The sequence below is a fragment of the Sciurus vulgaris genome (assembly GCF_902686455.1).
Source record: "Sciurus vulgaris genome assembly, contig: HiC_scaffold_604_arrow_ctg1, whole genome shotgun sequence".
NCBI classification, from domain to species: Eukaryota; Metazoa; Chordata; class Mammalia; order Rodentia; family Sciuridae; genus Sciurus; species Sciurus vulgaris.
In genome coordinates, this window is record NW_027632417.1 from 142,279 (window position 1) to 165,057 (window position 22,779).

The window sequence follows — 22,779 nt, forward strand, 5'->3', positions numbered from 1 at the left end:
TGGCAAATTGGAGTTCTTGAAGAAAGCAGCTGTCTTTGGTTTATTTTCCACAGAATGTTCTGAAGAATTATCCTGAATTACTTTAATTACCACTCCTTTAAATATGTCTTCACCTAGTCTTCTCAATGTTGAATGCTGTTAAAAATATGTACAATCTTAGGGTATTTGTTCATGCTCAGAAAACACTTATTTTAAATACTGCAATCAAATAAATGAATTAAAAGTAAATAAATTTCTTGTTAATTAAAAAATGAAACAATTGAAAATATGCAAGACTGGAAGGTTATAATCAACTGAAAAGAAACTTAAGTATGTTTATTTTTCTAAAACATATTTTTCTAAACACAAAGGATCAAGCTTTATTTCTGGAACAGAGAATCATCAAAGGAAGAGATGTGGACTGCCTATTCTCTGTTCACCATTGCTCCACCATTAATGATTACCAGTTTCTCAGGTGTATCTTATTGTATTTGGTTAGGAAATGAACATCTCTAATCTCACTGTTTTCAGTTTAATCTGACTATAAATGTCCTCAGTGACTCTGAAAACTGAACAATTTCAAAAGAGTAAACACTAGGTTAAAATCATAGAAATTTCACATGGAAAACAAAGTGAAACAAGAAAGTAGGCAAAATAGGAATAATGGCATAGAAAAAATTACCTCTAAAGGTAAAGGTAAAAAAGAATTTGTATTTTATTTTATTATTTTCCTCATACATGTAATAAGTTATTTAGAAATTATGTAATAATATTTCTAAATTATGAAATAATTTATTTCATATATTCACCAAGAATCAAATGAAAGAAAACCATTTCAGACTGCTGCAGAGAGTATTCTTTGCTAAGCAAGACTGAGAAATAACTTAAAATTTCCTTTGTTATGATTCTAATTCTTCAATCCCATGTCACTGAGTTTATAATAGTTACCTGCCTCTGAATGGGGGTTTGTGAACAATTCCTAACTCAATATTGATCCTGCAATGCATATTACAAGCTTCAACTTTTAAATTACAAACAGATATACTGAGATTTTGTGAGTATCAAATGCCAAATGACTGGGTGGCACAAGCAGTGTAATCTAATTCAAATACATTGCTAATAAGAGTATAATATCATTAGGAAAAAGTAATACAGAGATTTAAAATCTCAATTTAAAATTAAATATTTCAAGATTAGTATGGTAAAAATGTTAAAATGACAAGAATAAGGAATTCTACTTATTTTTGTTTAAAAATTTTTCTAATGCTTTATATTACTTTTATAATAGAAAAATAAATTGTTCTTTACTTTTCAAATAAGTGTGTGGACACTATTTCTCTTTAACTGAAAAAAAGTAAAAAAAAAAAAAGCTAAAAAATTTTTTTTAAATTATTTTTGAGGCTTCATCAATATCTGCAACCAATATTGGCCAAAAATGTATACTCACCACACCAAAAATAAGGAAAGTTTCAAAACCAATTGAAAAAAGAGAATCAAGACCTGCAAATCCCAAAATATAACAATTATCCAACAAAGAACTTAACACAGCTCTGACAAAATGAGTATTTATAAATACTTTTAGAAAATCTTATTGAAGAACTGAAAAGTCTTACCAAAGAAAATATAGAAGAAAAGTCAAGTGGAAATTTTAGAACTGGAAATAAAATAAACACAATAAAAATTTAGTGAATAGCCTGTGTAGCAAAATGGAGGGACTAGAAAAAGAATTAGTTAACTAGAAAGTAAACAAACAGAAAATAGTTAATCTGAACAACCAAACTAAACTGAAAAACAAACAAATAGGATGTTAAGGAATTAAGAGTATAACAAGAAATTTAATAGTCATGTAATAGAGTCCTCAAAGGAAAGCAAAATCAGGTAGCTAAAAAAAATATTTGAGAAACAATGGCTAAAAATTTCCCAGACATGGCAGAAAAACACATAGAGATGACAGAAGTTGAACAAATTCCAAACAGGATAATTCCAAAGATATCAAAACTAAGACCTATCATTGTCAAACTTATGAAAATTAGCAAAAAAAAAAAAAAGGAGAAAGAGAAATGATACTCTATATTACATGTATGAGGAAAATAACTCAAATGACAATAGATTTCTTATCAGAACCATGGAGGTGAGAAGGAATTGGCACATTATTAAAAAGTCAAAGGTTGGAGGGAATAAAAAAGCCTCTCACCCAAAATCCAATTCCCAGTGCAAATATCCTTCAGAAATAAAAGGAAAAAGGATGTCAAAATGAGGAAAACAGGAGGATCTGTCATCAGTAGATCTACTCTAAAAATATAAAGTTCAAATAGACAGAAAGGAAAGGCTAAAAGAACATCATGAAGAAGAACACAAAACACAAAAATACACAGTAGACTTTTATTCTCTTCTTGAGTTTATAAACTGTTTTATGGGTGAAGCAAAAACAATAACATTATCTCATGCAGTTCTTTTTAAATTTTTTTTTGTACCAGGCCAGGGGTACTTTACCACCTAGCCACATCCCCAGGCCTTTCTTTTATATTTTGTTAGAGACAAGGTTTTACTAAGTTGCTTAGGGCCTCTCTAAGTTGCTGTGGTTGCGTTTGAACTCAAGATCCTTCTGCCTCAATCTCTCAAGTCCATGCTGGGAATACAGGCATAGGCCAACGTGCCCAGCTACAGAAGAAATATTTAGCATTATTATATTATAAATGAGAGAGTTTAAGATATGTCATATCTCTTTATTTTACTCAAAACTGGTAAAACTATAGTACTATTTAGACTAATAAGTGATTCATATATAATGTAATACCAAGAACTACTAAAATGTTAAGCAAAGAGATATATGCTTTAGGGACTGGGGACATAGCTCAGTTGGTATAGTGCTTGCCTCACATGCACAAGGCCCTGGATTCAATTCCCAGCACCACAAAGAGAGAGAGAGAGAGAGAGAGAGAGAGAGAGAGAGAGAGAGAGAGAGATACCCAAAAGATTATAGATAAATAGATAAATGAAAATGGAATTCTAAAAAATGTTCAAGTAACCCACAAGACAGTAGGAAAAAGAAATAAAATATGAAAAACAGATAAAAACAAGAAATAAGGTGACATTTTAAGCCCTACCATGTACAACTTAAATACCAAATAAAATACAAACATTGACAAAACTGATGAACAATCATAACCCAATCCTATGCTGCCTACCAAAACTCATTTCAAATATAAGAATATATGTAGGTCAAATGTAAAAAAAAAAAAATTGGAAAAAATATATCATGAGAATATGAATCAAAGGAAAGCAGAAATGGCTAAATTAATATCAGTTAAAGTGATTTCATGAGCAAAGAAAATGACCAAAAAGGACTTTATATAAAAATAAAGGGTCAATCTATCAAGAAGACAAAACAATCCTAAATGTATATGGACTGAGCAACTGAGATATACTATGTGAGGTAAAAATGGATGGAAATAACAGAAGAAACACAAATTTACTACTGATTCTAGATACTTCTTTTTTCAATATTTTTAAATTTTATTAGTCATAATTAGTTGCACATGACAGTGGAATGCATTTATACATTTTGTGATATTCAAAACCACCTCTTATCATTTGATAGTACTAGATCAAATATCAATGAAGATATAAAACAACTTATGATTATCGACAAAACAACCAAACCTGAAGAACAGAAAGACCTATAACAGGCTAAATAATTCATGGGTCATGTTATGAAAATAAAACATATCAAAATCTGTGGGACATGATTAAAGCAGAAAGGATGGAAAAATAGCACAAATTAATAAATATATATACTAAAAGAGGCAAAGTCTTGAATCAACAAACTTTCACTTCAGTAACCTAGAAAAAGGAGAGCATGACAAATTCAAAGCAAGGAGAAGCAAGAAAATAATAGCAAGAAGAAATCAACAAAATTGAGAATAAAACATGACAGAAAAATCAACAAAATGAATAGATAATCCTCTGAAAGAACAATGAAAAAGACAAAGTTCTAGGAAAAAAAAGAGAAAACTCAAATTTCCATATCTGGAATACAGTAGGGCTATCACTATAGACACTGAAGATTTCAGAAAGATAGTATTGTGATAAACTCTACACAAATAAATTTGTGTAGACAAAGTGGTTCAGTTCCTCAAAAAGCACAAACTACAAGTCACTAATGTGAATTATATAATTATAATACTATAATTATATAATTAGAATAGTCCTATAACTATTAAGGAAATTAAACTCAAAATTTAACTACCCCCCACAAAAAAGAAATCTCTAGGTCCAAACAGTGCACTTGCAGAAGTCTATCCAATATTTAAAGAATTACCACTAACTCTACAAAAATGCTTCCAGATGAGATAATTACCATTTTTATAAACCTAACATTACCCTGAAACAAAATCAAAGCTCAAAACAAAGAAAACCACAGACCAATATTCCTCATGAATGTAAATGAAGAATGCTTAACAAAATACAAATGTAGAATTCATCAATAAGCAAGAATTAAACATCACAACCAAATGGGCTTTATGTCAGGAATGCACAGCTGATTCAATGCTTAAAAATCTATGTAATCTTCCATATTAAGCAGTTAAAGGTGGAAAAACATTATATGACCTCACCACTCAATACAAAAAATTCATTTGAAAAAAATTCAATAATAAACCCATTCATGATAATACCTCTGGAAATGAGGAATTGAGGGTAATTAACTCAAATTGAAAAAAAATCATCTATAAAAATACTATGTTAATGTTTACTTAATGACAACAGACTAAACGGTGCCCCCTGAGGTGGAGAACAAGGCAAAAATATTTGCTCTCACCACCATGTATAATCAGTATAGTGCTAGAAATTTTAGTTAATGCAATAAACCATGAAAAGGAACTAAAAGTATACATAGTAAAAAGAAAAACAGAAACAAAAGCTACTGTGTTTATATTTGAGATAACATGACTATCTATGTAGAAAATCCCAAGAAGTCTGTTAAGAAATTCCTAAAACTACTAAGGTCTACATCACAGGACACAAAAAAAAAACAACAAAAAATTCAATTATATTTTTATATGCTAGTGACAAATGTGGACATCAAAATTTAAAAGAATGCTAATTAAAATCACATAAAAATTAAATAATCAGCTGAAAACTCATAAAGAGGAATTCTGTGCAGAAAACTACAATGTCAATGAAAGAAATTAATGTTCTAAGTAAGTGAAGAGATGATTTGTGTTCATAAATTGGAAGATGTAACACAATAAAAAGTCCATTCTCAATTTGACATACAAGTTTCATACTATTCTTATCAAAATCTCTGAAAGACATTTTATAAATACAGATTATATATATATATGTATATATATACAAATATACATATATATATACACACAAAGAGAGAGAGAGAGAGAGAGAGAGAGAAAATTAAGGGAACTAAAACTAATTGAAGTATTACCTGAAAATAAGTTCTTATAGTCATTTACCTGTTTTCCACCATCTAGCTGCCCTAGAGACCAATATATAAATTTTATAAAAGGCTCATGAAGTTTGGCATTCACAAATGGCATCCACTGTAGCTGCTCTGTCATCATAGGTAAATCTAAACATGATAAAAAATAGAAAGACACAGCAGTTTTAAATGTCTGGAATTAACTACCAAAATTTTCCAAAAATTAACTAAAGAAAAAATAATTTTTAATAAAATTCTCTCAAAATCCACATATGCTACAGAATTTGATAATGTGCACTTGAAATTTTAAGTATGTACTGAGTACAATGGCAAGTGCCTGAATCCCAGTGATGTTGGAGGCTGAAGCAAGAGGATTGCAAGTTCAGGGCAGCCTCAGCAATTCAGTGGGGCTATAAGCAACACAGTGAGAACCTGTTCAGAGAAAAAAACAGGAGAAAGGTCTGGGGATATAGTTCAGTGCTAATGTGCTCCTGGATTCAATCCCCAGTTACTATCCCCTCAAAAAACTTAAGTATGCATATTTGCTCTCATCCAGCAATAGCACATCAAGGGATTTAAAAAGCTTAACCTTAATATACATACTCTTTGAAACTTAAATATTAAAATAAATATATATCCTTTAAAAATAATAACCTAGATTTATTCTTATTATCAGAATACTCCATAGCAAGCATAATAAATAATCCAATTTACTGTAAGACCTCTCAGATTTTTCTGAGAGTTATGTCTTCTCTAGGCCTATATACTTTATATTGTCTTGAATTCCTCAAACAGCCTTTCTTGTTTCTTCTCAGAAGCCCATGATTCTTCTGACTTCTTTGTGCAAAAGTACACATCTATGAAGCTCTAACATGGTATGGCATTCACCTGTTTTGTGCAGCTTCCAAACTATGCCATCATTTTTTTCAGCAAGACAAAATCCAATAGGCAAGACAATGCACCAGTACTGTAAGCAGCCTCCAGATAAGTCAAAATATTGACTGCACAGTCCATACTTTTGCTTCCATTCCAAAGGAGGATCTGGGATATGGGAGATTCTTCCTAGTTGCATTTATACTGTAGGGGGGGTGGGACATGGACATGCAAAATCCCACAATTTTTCCTGTTACTTTTGATGGATTCCTTTTTTGTCTGCACATTGACCTGTTTGCGACAGCATTTCAACTGGTATCTGGAGTCCTCATAAACATGTCCTGTTCTACATATTATAGTTAATTTGGTGTTTCCAGGGGATTATGAGGGTTTGGATTTTCCTAGATTAACATCTTGATGCATAGTTCTATGACCACAATTTTGTAACCATTAGCTGTAATACATCTATTCTTGTCAGACTCTACTTCATGCTACTACATTTTTCCATTCTCAATTTCTTTTGAAATATCCAATTATCTATTTTTGAATCACACAAGAAAATTAAGTTTTGTAAGGCATATCCAGTCTGATCATCTATCTAATTGACCACATTTAGTTCCCAGAGATATTTTGCATTTTTAAGTATTAAACCCATCCTTAAAAGATAATGGGTCACAACTGTGATAAAATACATAACCAAAAGTGTCAGAAGGATCCAAAGGTTAATTTCTAAAGAGATTACTCTTTGGGCTATGGAGATAGCTCAGCTGGTAGAGTGCTTGCCTCACAAGCACAAGGCCCTGAGTTCAATCCCCAGGACTGCAAAAAAAAAAAAAAAAAAAAAAAAAAAAAGCGATTGCTCTTTGAAATTACTTTTGAGTTATAGTACTATTCTTTTAATAAATGTAAGACTCACTAAAGTGGTACATACTTTTATCTTGTTATTCTCATACAAAGAAAAACACTTTTTTTAAGAAAAGTATCGCATTATTTTAAAATCAGACAATCTGAATGATATAAATACTTGCTTATGTTGATCATAAGTATTAAATTCACTAATTCATTAATTTGGTACTATTTACCCTTTCTTTATTCTATTAATACTTTTCTTAACCTTTAAGACTGCTTTACCTTTATTAACATATTATTAAGGTGAAACATTATTTTAGATATAAGAATCTAAGCTCAGCAAAAATTGCAAATCCCAATTATGTCAAGACAACCTAGATGTCCTTCAATTGATGAGTGCATAAAGAAACTGTGGTAAATATATACAATGGAATATTACTCAGTCATAACAAATAATATAATTATGGCATTTGCAGCTAAATGAATGAAATTGGAGAATATCATGCTAAGGGAGATAAGCCAATCTCAAACAACCAAAGGACAAATGATCTCATTGATAAGGAGGTGATGACACATAATGGGGGGTGAGAGGGAGGCAAGAATAGAGGAAGAAGGGACTGCATAGAGGGAAAAGAGGGGTGGGAGAGGTGGGGAGAAGGAAAAAATAACACAATAAATCAAACACCATTACCCTATGTAAATGTATGATTAAACAAATGGTACACCTTTACTTCATGTAGAATCAGAGAAACAACATGTATTCTATTTGTTTTTAATAAAAATAAATAAAATAGAATATCTTTAAAGATGACCAAGAAAATCCCAAGGCATATGTTATAAATATTATATTCTTATGCCATTAAACTGATGTACAGTTATATATGATCCAGATTCCATTTTTAAAAATTGTCAATTGTTAGCTTTAATGTCTTATGACTGTGCCTTCATATCATCTAGTCCTACAAAATGGAATATGTCAGCAGAACTTAAATACTGCAGGCCTTCATAACTAGCAGATATTCTAAGGTAAGTTTAGCATTGGCATAGGGGAATACTTTATGTAGGTGATAAAAATTCTATACAAATGTTCATTTGTCCCCATCACTGCCATAACAATTTACCATGATCTTAATATTTAAACAATCCACTTATGTTATAGTTCTGTAGGCTGGAAGTCTGATGTGGATCTCATATTTTATTGATCATGATGATCATGATGTCTACAGAAACTATGTTCCTTTCTGAAGGTTGGAGATGATCCAGTTCCTTGCTTATTCAGGTTGTTGGCAGAATACAATGCTTTGAAGTGGTAGGACTGAGATCACCATATCTTTGCTAACTTGTAAGATAAGGGCAATTTCCATCTTCTAGAAGTCACCCACATTCCATCACTCATGGTCCTTCATTGTCAAAGACAGAAATAATGATAGGTTGACTCCTTGAATTCCACCTCTTTTTTTTTTCATTTTTTATTTATTTTTCATTCTTGCATTATAGTTGTATATATGATGGCATTTTTATTACATATTTGTGCACACACACAATAAAACAATATAGTTTAGCTAATATCACTCATACTTCTGACTCTTAAATTTTTTCATGTATTTCTTATGGAATCTAACCATCAATCTCTAAATATCTTTTATCCTATTTAGAAATCATTAGTACCAATATTCAGTTTAATATCAGTAATATAAGAAGTTCTTTCTCAGTAGTTGTGGAGTGAGCTGAAGGGTGAGTCAGGGTGCTTGCATCACAAAGGTAGCAGGTGGGCACCCAACCCACCTGCCCTCTGGAGTGGGGTGGTGGGTAGCCAGCCCACCCAATCACCAGGCCAAATACAGACACAACCACTGAACAACCTCACCTGACCATCACACTGTGGTTTGTTGCTATCATGGAGTTAGCCAGAGGCTTCTTTATAGGCTGGTCCAGGCATTTTGAATTACCTGAGGGGGTGGCAATAATCATTGGAAGGGCAACTCCCTTCCTGAGATACCTACAGGAGGCTAGAAGACCTTTGACAAGACCCAGAAGCCTAGAACAGGAGGTATTGAGAGACTTGGGAGCAAATCAGAGCCACAAGTGAATATACCCACCTGAAGGCCACCACCCGTAGAATGCCAACTTCCTAGTGGAGCACCACATTATCAAGTTCCTTCAAGACTTCAGGATACTGAAGGCAAAGAGGTGAGTTATTGGAAATCTACAGAGGTAATATTAGTCAAGAGAGGAAATCTGCAATATCCCAGAGTTTCTCTACTAGAGGGGTAGATACCTGAACAATATGAGAAAACAAGGGAAGAAAATGTCCCAAAGAAACCTAGATGGTAGAGCAATAATATCCAATGACAGCATAGCAGAATAAATGTCAGAAAGGGAGTTTAGAAAGTACATAATCAAAATGATTGGGGAAGCAAATGAGGAGATGAAAGAGCAAATGCAGGCATTGAAGGATGAGATGAAAGGCCAAATGCAGGCATTGAATGATTGAACCAATTGACAGTTAAAAGAGCAAACACAGGAAGCAAAAGATCATTTCAGTAAAGAGTTAGAAATATTGAAAAAAATACCAAACAGAAATCCTTGAAATGATGAAAACAGTAAACCAAATTAAAAACTCCATAGAAAGCAAAAGCAATAGGATAGAACACCTGGGAAGACAGAACCTCAGATATTGAAGACAAAATATTTAATCTTGAAAACAGTGTTGAACAAACAGAGAAGAAGGTAGAAAATCATGAACAGAATCTACAAGAACTATGGGTTATCATGAAAAGGCCAAATTTAAAAATTATCGGGATTGAGGAAGGCTAAGAGAAACAAACCAAAGGAATGAACAATCTATTCAATAAAATAATATCAGATAATTTCCCAAATCTGAAGAATGAAATGGAAAATCAAGTTCAAGAGGCTCCACAGTGAGAACTACAACACACTAAAGAAGGAAATTAAAGAAAACCTTAGAAGATGGAAAGATCTCCCATGTTCTTGGATAGGCAGAACTAATATTCTAAAAATGGCCATACTACCAAAAGTGATATACAGATTCAATGTAATTCCAATTAAAATCCCAATGATATACCTTACAGAAATAGAGCAAGCAATCATGAAATTCATCTGGAAGAATAAGAAACCCAGAATAGCTAAAGCAATCCTTAGCAGGAACAGTGAAACAGGGGCTATTGCAATGCCAGAACTTCAACTATACTACAAAGCAATAGTAACAAGAATGGCATGGTATTGGCACCAAAATAGAGAGGTAGATCAATGGTACAGAATAGAGAACATGGACACAAACCCAAATAAATACAATTTTCTCATACTAGACAAATGGTGCCAAATATATGCAATGGAGAAAAGATAGCCTCTTCCACAAATGGTGCTGGGAAAACTGGAAATCCATATGCAACAGAATAAAATTAAATCCCTATCTCTCACCCTGCACAAAATTCAACTCACAATGGATCAAGGACCTTGAAATCAGACCAGAGACCTTGCATCTTATAGAAGAAAATGTAGGTCAAAATCTTCACCTTGTTGGCTAAGGATTAGACTTCCTTAACAGGACACCCATAGCAAAAGAAATAAAAGCAAGAATCAATAACTGGGACAGATTCAAACTAAATAGCTTTCTCTAAGCAAAGGAAACTATGAGCAATGCAAAGACAGAGCCTACAGAGTGGAAAAAAATCTTTGCCACTCATACTTCAGATAGAGCACTAATTTCCAGGATATATAAAGAACTCAAAAAACTCTACACCAAGAATGCAAATATCCCAATCAACAGATGAGCTAAAGGTATGAACAGACACTTCACAGAGGAATATCTACAAGCAATCAACAAACATGTGAAAAAATATTCAACATCTTTAGTAATAAGAGCAATGCAAATCAAAACTACACTAAGATTCCATTTTACCCCAATTAGAATGGTGATTATCAAGAATACAAGCAACAATATGTGTTGGAGAGGATGTGGGGAAAAAGGCACACTCATATATTGCTGGTGGGGCTGCAAATTAGTGCAGCCATTCTGGAAAGCAGTGTGGAAATGCCTTAGTAAACTTGGAATGGAACCACCATTTGACCCACCTATCCCACTCTTCGGCCTATACCCAAAGGACTTAAAATCAGCATACTACAGAGATACAGCCTCATCAATGTTCATAGCTGCTCAATTCACAATAGCCAGATTGTGCAACCAACCTAGATGCTCCTCAATTGATGAATGGATAAAGAAACTGTGGTTTATACATACCATGGAATATTACTCAGTTATAAAGAATAATAAAATTATGGCACTTGCTGGCAAATGGATGTTGGAGGATATGCTAAGTGAGATAAGCCTATCTCAAAAAACTAAAGGACAATGATCTCACTGATAAGCGGATGATGACACATACAAGGGGTGAGAAGGGGGCAGGAATGGAGGAAGGAAGGACTCTATAGAGGGATAAGAAGTGTGGGACGGATGGGGGAGAATAAAATAACAGAATGAATTAAAAACTATTACCCTAGTTAAATGTATGATTACACAAATGGTATGCCTCTACTTCATGTACAGAGAAACAAGATGTATTCCCTTGTTTTACAATAAAAATTAATTTAATAGAAAGGAATTCTTTTTCCTTGATTTTAGAATCCTCTTGAAAATAAATCTTTTTTTAGCCCTCCATGACAAAAGACCAAGTAGGTTCTAGTAGGTTCTGAATTCTATAATTATGCAAATGAATAATTATCCACACAACTCTATATTTATAATTCTAATATATAATTACTTCACCACTAATGTCTTATCTCTATTTTTGAAAAGATAAATTCCTGTCACATTAAGAAAAATTTGAGTATGAATTAGGTTGATAAGGTCCAAAATGAAACTTTTTGAAGTGACTATTACTGTGGTCATTTTTCTATCAAAACTACTTTCAATATTTTTCACTTATACAATATCCAAGGCTTTTCCTTATTCAATTTTCAAATCTACTGAACCATATATTTCAAATTTAAACAACAAAACTTTACACAATTTCCTTTAATATCATTTTGCTGAGAAGAAGATTTCAGTAATGGCTTTTCACCATCCATACCAGATTCTTCATGTTTTACTTTGCTAAGATGATGGTGTAAAATCCAGTCCATGAAGACCATTAGAAGTTCATATACTTGTCCTTTAAGTGATGTCTATATGTGAAAAATTAAACAGTTATGTCAATTTATAATCTCATCAAAGTTATAGAAAAATTCACCTAATGTGCTTTTAGCATATTTTAGATATTTTTTTAAGGACAGAGCTTCTCCAAACAAGTAAAAAAATTCTAAATCAAATTTGGCCAACTAATATTGAATACATTAATGCTGGCTAAGATAAGCAAGAAACTCATAAAAATGAAGGTAAAAGAACTGAACTTTATTAACAAAATAAGGAATTTTCATGAAAGTTCTTGATTCAAGTTTGATAAGACAGAAAAGTAAAATTAGCTTTAAATCTACAGTATAAATCATCATATATCTAAGAGACTCTAACAAATCTGAAGGTTTCCAAAGGTAAAGAAATTCCACTACAGGAATTCATATTTTCTTCTTTCCAAAAAAGTTACTGTCTTTATACTATAAATTCTTTTAACATGATATGCAAAATTATAATGTAATTATTAATAATAAGATCTTATGATTTGAGCTACTATACCTGAAACGCTGCTAAAATATTTTGCTTTTGCAAATAAAAATATATTTGCAATATTCTAGAGATATCTGTCTCTAAAAGAATACCAAAAAGAATGCTTGTTAAGTGAAAGAAAAAGACTTGAGGACAAAATAAATTTTTTTCTGAAGAAATTTTCAGTCATATCATACCTTAGAAGTTTTAGAAACTGGTACTTTTTCTTGTTTTACACTTTTCATTTCATGAGCAGCATGGGAATCTTCTTTCAATCTCTGTGTTGTCATAAATTCATACTTCCTCTGTAATAGTACATCTCCATATATTAAAGAATGGTTGTATGAAAAGTAAACAAATCCAAATGCAATTATTTTGTGAGGAGCAGGCAATCGACCTGTAAGTTATTGAGATGAGCTTGAACTCTTTTAGCGTGAAGTTCTATCTTCCTGTTTTCTTCACTTACTTCATTTAACTAGGGAGAAAAATGTTAAATATTTCAAATATAAAACTAAAACCATTTTCATATTGAAAATGTTTCTCAATCTGGTCTACTTAACCAAACAATGTAGCAAACAGAGTCAACATTCATGATTAAGTAGGTCACAGCTAAAAATCACAATATTCTCCTAAACTTTAGTAGTGTCTAGGAAAGTTTACTTCATTCTAAGAAAAATTTGCAAGATCCCTAACATCTTAAAGGCACTTATTGTAATGAGAAATGTTTTTCAAGTAAAGTTTCTATTGAACAACTATATGTGTGTGTGTGTGTGTGTGTGTGTGTGTGTGTACAAATCTTGAGTGTGTAGTATCATGAGTAACCAGATTATAACATGTATCTAATAAATGGGAAGAACTGAAATGTATACAACAATGAGTCTTTCATTCATGAACATAACATATCCTTCAAATTAAGTTTTATTTTTTAATTTACTGTTTGTAGCTTTCAGGATAGATGTCCTACACATCTTTCTTTAGATTTATTCCTGGGTAGTCAATTATCTTTTTATGATATACATATGGGACCTTTCAGTAAATAGCACTTAATACTTCATCGTTGCTGTGGGCATATAGAAATACACTTGATTTTCATATGGTAATCTTACTTCTAGTGTCTGCTAATTATGCTTATTCATTCAGAGTTTGTCTATATACTTCTTTGGATATCTATGTAATGTATGTAATTATATAATCATATCATCTGTGAATGACTAATTTTTTTCTTTCCAATCCTTTCTTCCCTTTACTGGATCAACAAGAACTTCATTAAAATGTTCAACAAAGTGTTAACAACAATCACCTTTATTTTATTCTCATTTCACAAAACAAGATTTCAATAATAATTTACCATTAAGTATTATTTTGTTGTTGGAATTTTTGTAGGTACTCTGTGAGAATTTAAGAAATTCCCTTCTATTACCATTTGTTGTTGCTGAATTTCATATCAATTGAAATTATCATATGACTTTTTTCTCCTTTAATCAGATGTTAATTTTCAAGTGTTAAACCACCCATGTTTTTTTGAACTAAACACCATTTAGCTGTATTATTCTTTGTATGACTGGATTAAGCTTTGTTAATTTAAAAGTTTTTGCATGTATATTCTTTTTTTTTTTTTTGGCAGCACTGGGGACTGAACCCAGGGCACTCTACCAACTGAGTTATATCCCCAGGCCTGTGTGTATATTCCTAAGAGACTGGTCCCATTTTCTTTCCTTCTTATAATGTCAAGATTTAGATTCAAAGCTGTGGTGGCTTTATAATTAATGGAAATTGTCTTTCTTCTTATTCTAGGTTTAAGATAAGTGGTATTTCTCCCTTAAAAGCCAAACTTTGATTTTACAGCTTTTTAATTCTTTCCCCTCTAACTTATATCTAAAGTTTCTAGCAGTTTTAAGTGGTGTGCCTATGTATGATTTCTTTAAAATTTATTGTTTTCAGTAGTAACAGTTTCTTGAATCTTTCACCAGTTTTGGAAAATTCTGGGCTATCATATTTAGCTTTTGCCCTATTCTCTTGTACCTCTCTTCCTGGAATTCTCATATGTTAAACTTAACTATGTCCCATATATGTCTATTCAAATTTTCTATTCTTTCTTTACTTAATGCTTCAATTTGAAGTCTTTTTGTGAAAGGGTTCCTGTTTCCTAATCTATCTACTTCTGTGTCTCATCTATTAGGTGTGTAATTACAGATAAATAGTAAGATTTAAATCCAGAAATCAATGTCTAAAATTTAATTATTTCAGCTTATCAGGATTTTTTCTTTTACTTATTTTTCATCTAGTAATGTAATAACTACAAAAAAATTTAAAATTTTAAGAAAATTTCAGAGTTGGGCACAGTGGTAGTCCCAGCTCACTCAGATGGCTGAAACAAGCAGATAATGAATTTCAGGCTAGTCTGGGAAACAGGAAGACACTGTCATAAAGAATAAAGAAAAAATTTCAAAATTTCAAGCATCTAACTTGCTTTCCAATATAGAAGAAAGAGATACAAGAGCAGTTTAAGACTATTTTATTTATACATGTGTTTCAAAATAAAATTAACATAAATCCAATCAAAATTTTCTCTAGCCAAATGTTCTACTACTGACTTATTCATTATATAAAATATAGTTTTTAGAAGGTCTTATTACCTAAAATATATTAAAATAGATCTTACCTGTTTTTTTAAGTTATCATTCAATTCTTTCAATGCATCAAAAGAATCTTAGTCTCTTGCTTTCATTATTCCTTTTCTTAAGAATTTCACTTATGTATTCAACTTCTGCATCATGTTGCTAAGAAGAAAAATATGTAATCTAATAATCAGATAAGGAACTCACATCACTAATGCTACTGAACATAAAATAAAAGTAGAACACATTCAGTCACAAAAAGTGTTAATCAGTGGATTTAAGCATAGATGAATATTGTGGCAAATAATTTATAAAAATTGTGAAATAAGCCAAATTAACAGTAAAATATCAAAAATATTTGTGAAAGACCCAAACATATTATCATATAAATTAAGTAGAAATAAGTCTATTTTTTGATTCTGCTAAGAGAAATCCACCCAAAGTCATCAATGTATATTCTTTTTCATATCAAGGAATAATAAAACAACAAAGGATTTGTGATTTTTTTTCAGGAGACTAACAGGCAATTCTTAGCTTTATAGATTAACATGTAAATTTTAGCTAGCGTGTTACCATAAAGTAGCTAAAATTTTATGTCAGTTTTACATTTTAAACAAACAATGTTAAATACATAATTTCTTTGATCCCTAACTATTTCTCTCCTGAATCAGTTTCAGAAATGATAAAAATCAACTTTCCTCTAATTAAATTTAAATAGGATAAAATGTTTTAGGTTTAAGATACAAAATTCTTTCATTTATTCATAAAATATCAAAAGAAGCAAGTATCTACAGGAAATCAAGAAAATAAATTTCCTTCTAAGTAATTATATAAATATGATTAAAATAAGGCAGTTATGTTTATAATTAATATAATAGTAGACAAATCTAAAGAGAAAAACAAGAATAAAGTTAGCATGGAGAGATCTGAGAATTTAAACATTTTTTCCTTAGAACTATGAAAAAATCCAATATGAAAAAAATTACTTTCATGTAATTTTATTACTATATTAAGTGATCCCTTAAATAACTGAGAATACAGTCATACATAGTTTCTTTAAAACTAGTTTAATATTTCTATTATCTAATTTTTCCACATCCAAAAGGTACTAAATACATATGATAAGATATGGCAGGATAAACCCACTATGCTCTGCTTTTCCTACTGATGTCCAATAAAAAACCCTAGACAAAACAGACAGCAGCTACTGATGGCTATGAAAAGTAAACAAGAGTCAGGAATTAGAGAAAGGGGTAAAACTTTGGAGAAATAATGTCAAAGGGGTGAAGTTTCCTGTTTCATTGTTTTTTTTTCTACTTTTTCTCTCAAACATCTGCCCCAGGGTGGAAACCTGGATGGAAGTGGAGCTTTCTACTTTCCTAAGAGCTCTGAGATAAAGACAGTCAAAGAAACCAGGAAGATGGGACCTTGTGATATGGATTGTGGGGAGAATATTGGAGAAAAAATCTCAAAGCATCCTCTCAGTTTGGTGTACATTAAGATGTACAAATAGGGTTCATCTCTGAGTTGCCCAGACACAGGACAAAACAAGCACAGAAGGCCAAAGGCTTGTAGAGCTGAAGTAAGATTTTAAACTGTTGCCAAGTCTCAAACTACCCTCTAAGTGGCATATGCACAAGACAATTATGAAGCAAAAGTGCAAAGGCTCTGAAAAACAAACTGAAATGAGAACCACAGCCTATAGAAGATCAGAAAGAGCTAAGGCCTTAATGTCACTGGACTGAATAAATGCTTTAAGTAAACAATATTCTCCAGAGGATTCTAAAAGGCACAGAATCTATACAATATGTTTCAAATACAATCCAAATGTCACTGGACATGCAAAGACCTGAGAAATGTAATAAAGTTTCAAGAAAAAATTCAATCAACAGATGCCAATCCTGAGATGACTCAGATGCTGTATTTTTAAGTATGTTCTATGAGGTTAATGTAAATGTGAAAGTAAATGTAAAGACAGAAATTGTTATGAGAAAAAAATTAAAGAAAATAATTGGCAGTTTTAGAACTTCAAAATGTCAGAAATAAATAATCACTAAATGGGCTTGATTTAGTCAGCTATTTCACAGCTGTGGTCAAAAGACCTGACAAGAACAATTTCAGAGCCAAAATGTATTTGGGGCTCATGGTTTCAGAGGTCCCAGTCCATAGTTGGCTGACTTCTTTGCTCTGGGCCTGAGGTGAGGCAGAACATCATGGTGGAAAAGAGTGGCAGAGGAAAGCATCTCAGCACATGATACCAGGAAGCAAAGAAAGAACAAACCCAACTATGTTCCATCAGCCACAACATACCTGTCTATAGTTACCACCCAGTTAAAAACTATCAATGGATTAATAAGCTGATTAAGTTAATGCTTTTGTAACTCAATGATTTTACCTCTAAACTTTCTTACACTGTCTCAGACATGAGTTTTTAGGAGACACCTCATATTTAAACCATAACAAGGTTCAATAGCAACATGGAGATGAAAAAGGAAAACAGTGAACTAGAAGACATATTAATAGAAATTACCCAGTACAAAGAACACAAAAGAAAAAAATAATGAGGAAAAGTGAACATAGCCTCAGAAATCTTCTGGCTAACAGTAAAAGAACTAACATATGAGTCTGGAGACACAGAGAAGGGAATTGAAGCATAAAAAATATTTGAAGAAACAGATGCTGCAAATTTCCCAAATGTAGCAAAAGACATACATTTACAAATTCAAGAAAAATAATAAACCACAAATTGGATAAAAGTCAAAGAAAAGCATGCCAAGTTGACATCATAAATGAGTTGCTGCTAAAAATCACAAGTTAAAGAAAAAGCTTGAAATGAACCTATTTACAGAATATTCTGGAAAAGGTAGAACTAGGGACAGGAAATAGACACATGGTTGTTAAAGGCTAAGGATGGGAAAAATATTTGTAAAAGAATATAATAAAATTTTCTGAATGCTGGAATTACATTTTATCTTGAGGATGGTGGCAATTACAAAATTAAAAGCATTTTACAAAACTAATATAAATGTACGCCATTGAATTTTACTCTGTGTAAATTATGTGTATAAGAGATAAGCTATATGACACCAAGAGACATTATAGTACATATAAATATTAAGCAAAGAATAATTATACTAACTATAGCTAGGATAATAGTTATCAAATTGTACTAACTATATAAAATTCTTGCTCAAAGTATTTGATCCAAATATCATTGTTAGGAAACAATCAGGCAAATCTAGGATGCAATATATTCCTCAACACTGCTGACCTAGACTCCAAAGAAAAGATCCATGAACAATAAAAATAGTAATAGTTAACTATGGTAGATTCAAAGAAGTCTAAGACAGTGCATAGAGTTTGTGTACATCCTTGATTAGAAAACAACAAAAACAAAACAAAAAATGTAATAAAAGTCATGTTGGAGACCAAATGGGAAAGTGAATATGGACTATATATTAAATTTTATTTTTCAATTAGCATTAATTTTATGATATATAATGCTATACAGAATGTACTTATTCTTAAGAGACACATGCCTCAGTATTTAGTGATACTATATATTGATTTTTGCAAGCTAGTTTCAAACAGTTCAGAAAATAAGGTGTGTGTGTATCCGTGTGGGTGTGTGTGTGAGAAAAGGAGGGAGAAGGTTAAATGAGAAAATGTGACAAAATGTTAATTATTATACAAACCAAGAAAAAAAGAAGTTATATTACTCTAAAAATTATGACTTTATAAGTACCTCCTTTAGAATTTGAAATCTTGTAAGAACTTCTTCTTCAACACCTTTAATTTTATTTAAGGCATTTTCATGTCTGAAAAGCAGTTGTTCTCTTTCAACTAAAAAACATTCTTGCTTTTGAAGTTCTTCAGAAAAATTCTGTTGTGCTGCAGTTTAACACTGTATCAAAATACCAGATATGAATGACTTTTAAAAAGAACATTCACAAAATTTGCAAATTACATTTTTATCCACTGGCCCTGTGGTTCAACCAAGTGGTTTTAAAAATGCATTGGTACATAAAACAGGGATTACAGTAGTTGCTACACATGGTCCATTATTTTACCTATATTCTCCACTCGCTTACTTTGTTGTTCTTCTATCACCAAGGGCTGAAAGACTCCAGGCCTGGGTTAATACAACATCTTCCATGTCCTGAGGATAACACAGATTAAAAACTATCAGAGAAAATTCACACACCATGTAAAGTGATTTTTTTTTTTTTTGTTCATGGTCTCAATCCTCTCTTAAGTTATAAATGCTATTCAGAAAACTTGCTACATTTTTATGGCCATCTCTTTAATCTGTACTCCACGTGTCTATTTCAAACATTTTTACTCTTTCCTAATTTTAAACACAACACTTTGAACATTGTGGATGGCCTGATAAATTCATAGGGAAGACCACAGAAGGGAACATCAGTTTCATGCCCTTCTCTTCTGTACACAGATAGGTTCAGGCCCTCATTGCATTAAGCCCCTTTGAGAAGACTGCTCTGATTATCTCTAAACATTTTCAATCTCTCTTTTCACATCTGAAATAAAATATTTTGCTCCTTCCCATATTATCTCCCCAATCAAACCTCCTAAAACATTTTCTACATTTGCTGAAACTTCTTTACCTCCAAGTCATTCCTCAATTGATTTTTAATCTGGCTTCAGCCCACACTGCCCTACTAAAATGACTGACCTGTTATGAAATTTAAAAATAACTTCTTAGTTCTTATTTTACTGAATCTCTCAGCAGCATGTTATATGACTATCTCTTTCATTCCACTTAAAATACTTCCAATGACTTGCATGATATCATGTTCTCCTGGTTTTCTACCACTTTCTCTAGTCATGGCTTCTCAGTCCCCTTTGCAGGCTCCATGTCTCCACCATCCTGTAACTACTATGGTTGCTCAGTTTAAGTTATTTTTCTTCTCATTCTTTACATTCTGTGCTTGATTATATCCATTCAATGGCTAAAATTACCATATGTTCCCAACCTGCAACTGTTCAGTTGATTGTCCCAAGTGCCAAACTCAAGTTTAAACAGCCTATTTAACATCTCTCCCTATATACTTTCAGGTAGCACAAAATAAACATGTCCAAATCTGAATTCAGCTAGACATCACAGAAACATATAAAGCAAAGCCACAATTATACCCAGAAAACTAAAGGATGTGTTTCTCAAAAACAGAAAGATAACTGATGGAAAAGATGTGGGGAAAATTAAAGCCTTGTATACTGCCTAGTGGAAAAGTAAAACAGTCTGCAAGTTCCTCAAAGAAGTTAAACACAGTTATCCTATGAATTCAGCCATTCCACTGTAGATATACACCCAAAAGAAATAGAGTACATGTACACACAAAACTTAAATACAAACATTCATAGCAACATTACTCATGATAGCCAAATAGTGGAAAAAACTCAAATGTCCAGAAATTAATGAGTAAACTAAGAAATGTAATGTATCTATATAATGGAATATTACTTAGCAATAAAAAGCATGTGCTAGCCAGGCACCAGGGAGTATAAATGTAATTATAGCCACCAAGAAAGCTGAGGAAGAAGGATTGTAAATTTAAAGTCAACCTTGTAACTTTGCAAGAAGTTGCCTTGAAGTAAAAATAAACAAGTTGGGAATATAGCTCAGTGATGTAAACTCCTCTGGGTTCAATCCCCCAGTACTAAGAGGAAAAGAATAAAAAGCATGGGTTGATACATAGTATAACATGAATGAACCTTAAAATTAGCATGCTAAGAAGTCAGTTATTTTAAAATATCACATATTATATGATTCCAGTAATATGAACAGTTCAGAATAGACAAACTTAAAGAAAGAGAAAGTACATTAGTGCTTGCCTAGGGATGAAGGGAATTTGGAGAACATGAAGAATAACCTCTAATGGCCTGGGGTTTCTTTTTGGGATAATAAAATATTCTAAAATTGGTTACAGTGATAATAGTACAACTCTGTGAATATAATAAAAAATAATTTAACTATACACTAAAAATTAATTTTTAAGTTATGAGTTAAAAAGGAATAAACTAATCTCTTCTTCCTCCAGTTTTCTATATATGCAAAAAGCAGCATGATTTATTCAACTGTCCAAAAAATTAAACTTGCATTTTGCCCTTGATAAACCTTCTACCCTATCTCCTACATCCAAATAATCTCTATGTCCTATATTTTACCCACCTTTTAAATATCTCCAGAATCCAACCACTTCTCTGTATCCTTGAGGTGCCCAGCCTAATACAAGACACTTCAGACTATTAACATCATTTCACACCAACTTCTCTAACCTCTCACACTGATGACACTGTTAAACACTAACACATTTGGATGCTGACTGTCCCCCAAAGGCCCATGTATTAAAGGCATGGTCCACAGAATGACTCTAAGTGAGAGGTTTTGGAATCTTTATAAGGTGGGTCCTAAAGAAAGATCTTTAGGTCACTGGGTATGTGCCACTGAAGTGCATAGTGGGACCCTGATGCCTCTGTCCTTTGATTCCTGGCCATGAGGTGAACAGTGTTTTTTGCCCTATGTTCCTGCCATATGTACTGACTTGCTACCGACCCAAAGCAATGAAGTCAATCAATCATGAACTGAAATCTCTAAAACTATGAGCCAAAATAAACATTTTACCTTTATAAGTTGATTATCTCTGGTATTTTGTAACAGTGATAAAACAGTAACACATAAATGACTCCCAAATTAGATAATCACCCACTATCTACTTTCTAGTATGTTTTACTACTGAACCTGACTCATTTCAAACAGAAATATTGCTCTTCTTCCTGAAATTCATTCTTTCTCCACAATGCACAAACAAGAAATGTGAGAATAAACTTACTTACTTTAGTCTTCCTATACTTTATTGATTTCATCATGCCAAGTCCAGAATATTTTACTTCTACAATAACTTTTATTCTATTCCTCTGCTACCAACCCAGTCCAAGTCACCTTTATTTCTTACCTGGGATCCTGCAGTAGAATGCTCTCTGGTATCTCAATTTATACCCCTGTCCCTCTCTAAGACATTTAAGTAAACACACATTAGATTTTGCACCTTTCATGCTTTAAAAATCTTCAGAGCTACTTACTACATTTTCTTTAAATAAATATGTTAACTTACCATGCCTCAGGAACTTCTCATACTGGAATGTCTCAGTATAGAATCTAAATCTTTCACCGGGCTAACCTCTACTCATTTTTCAGGATTTATCTTAAATGTTAATTTCTCAGAAAAATCTTACCTCAATCTCCTCCAATCTCAATCAAAATCTCTCCCATCAGGTACTTATAGTATACATCTATTATTCCTTCATTTAAGTTTATAAAATTATAATTATATGGGTACTTATGA

General features: G+C 32.0%; 1 pseudogene across 1 annotated transcript in view; it reads right to left on the reverse strand.

Moving 5' to 3' along the window:
• Positions 1-12,003: 12,003 nt before the first annotated feature.
• The window catches only part of LOC306652798 (coiled-coil domain-containing protein 138-like), a 44,191-nt pseudogene continuing 33,415 nt past the window's right edge, over positions 12,004-22,779 (reverse strand). The window contains exons 4-8 of the transcript XR_013766765.1: positions 19,161-19,319; positions 15,460-15,577; positions 13,195-13,272; positions 12,995-13,102; positions 12,004-12,322 (exon numbers count right to left, since the gene is read on the reverse strand). The product of XR_013766765.1 is annotated as a coiled-coil domain-containing protein 138-like (transcript). The remainder of the gene's footprint in view (positions 12,323-12,994; positions 13,103-13,194; positions 13,273-15,459; positions 15,578-19,160; positions 19,320-22,779) is intronic.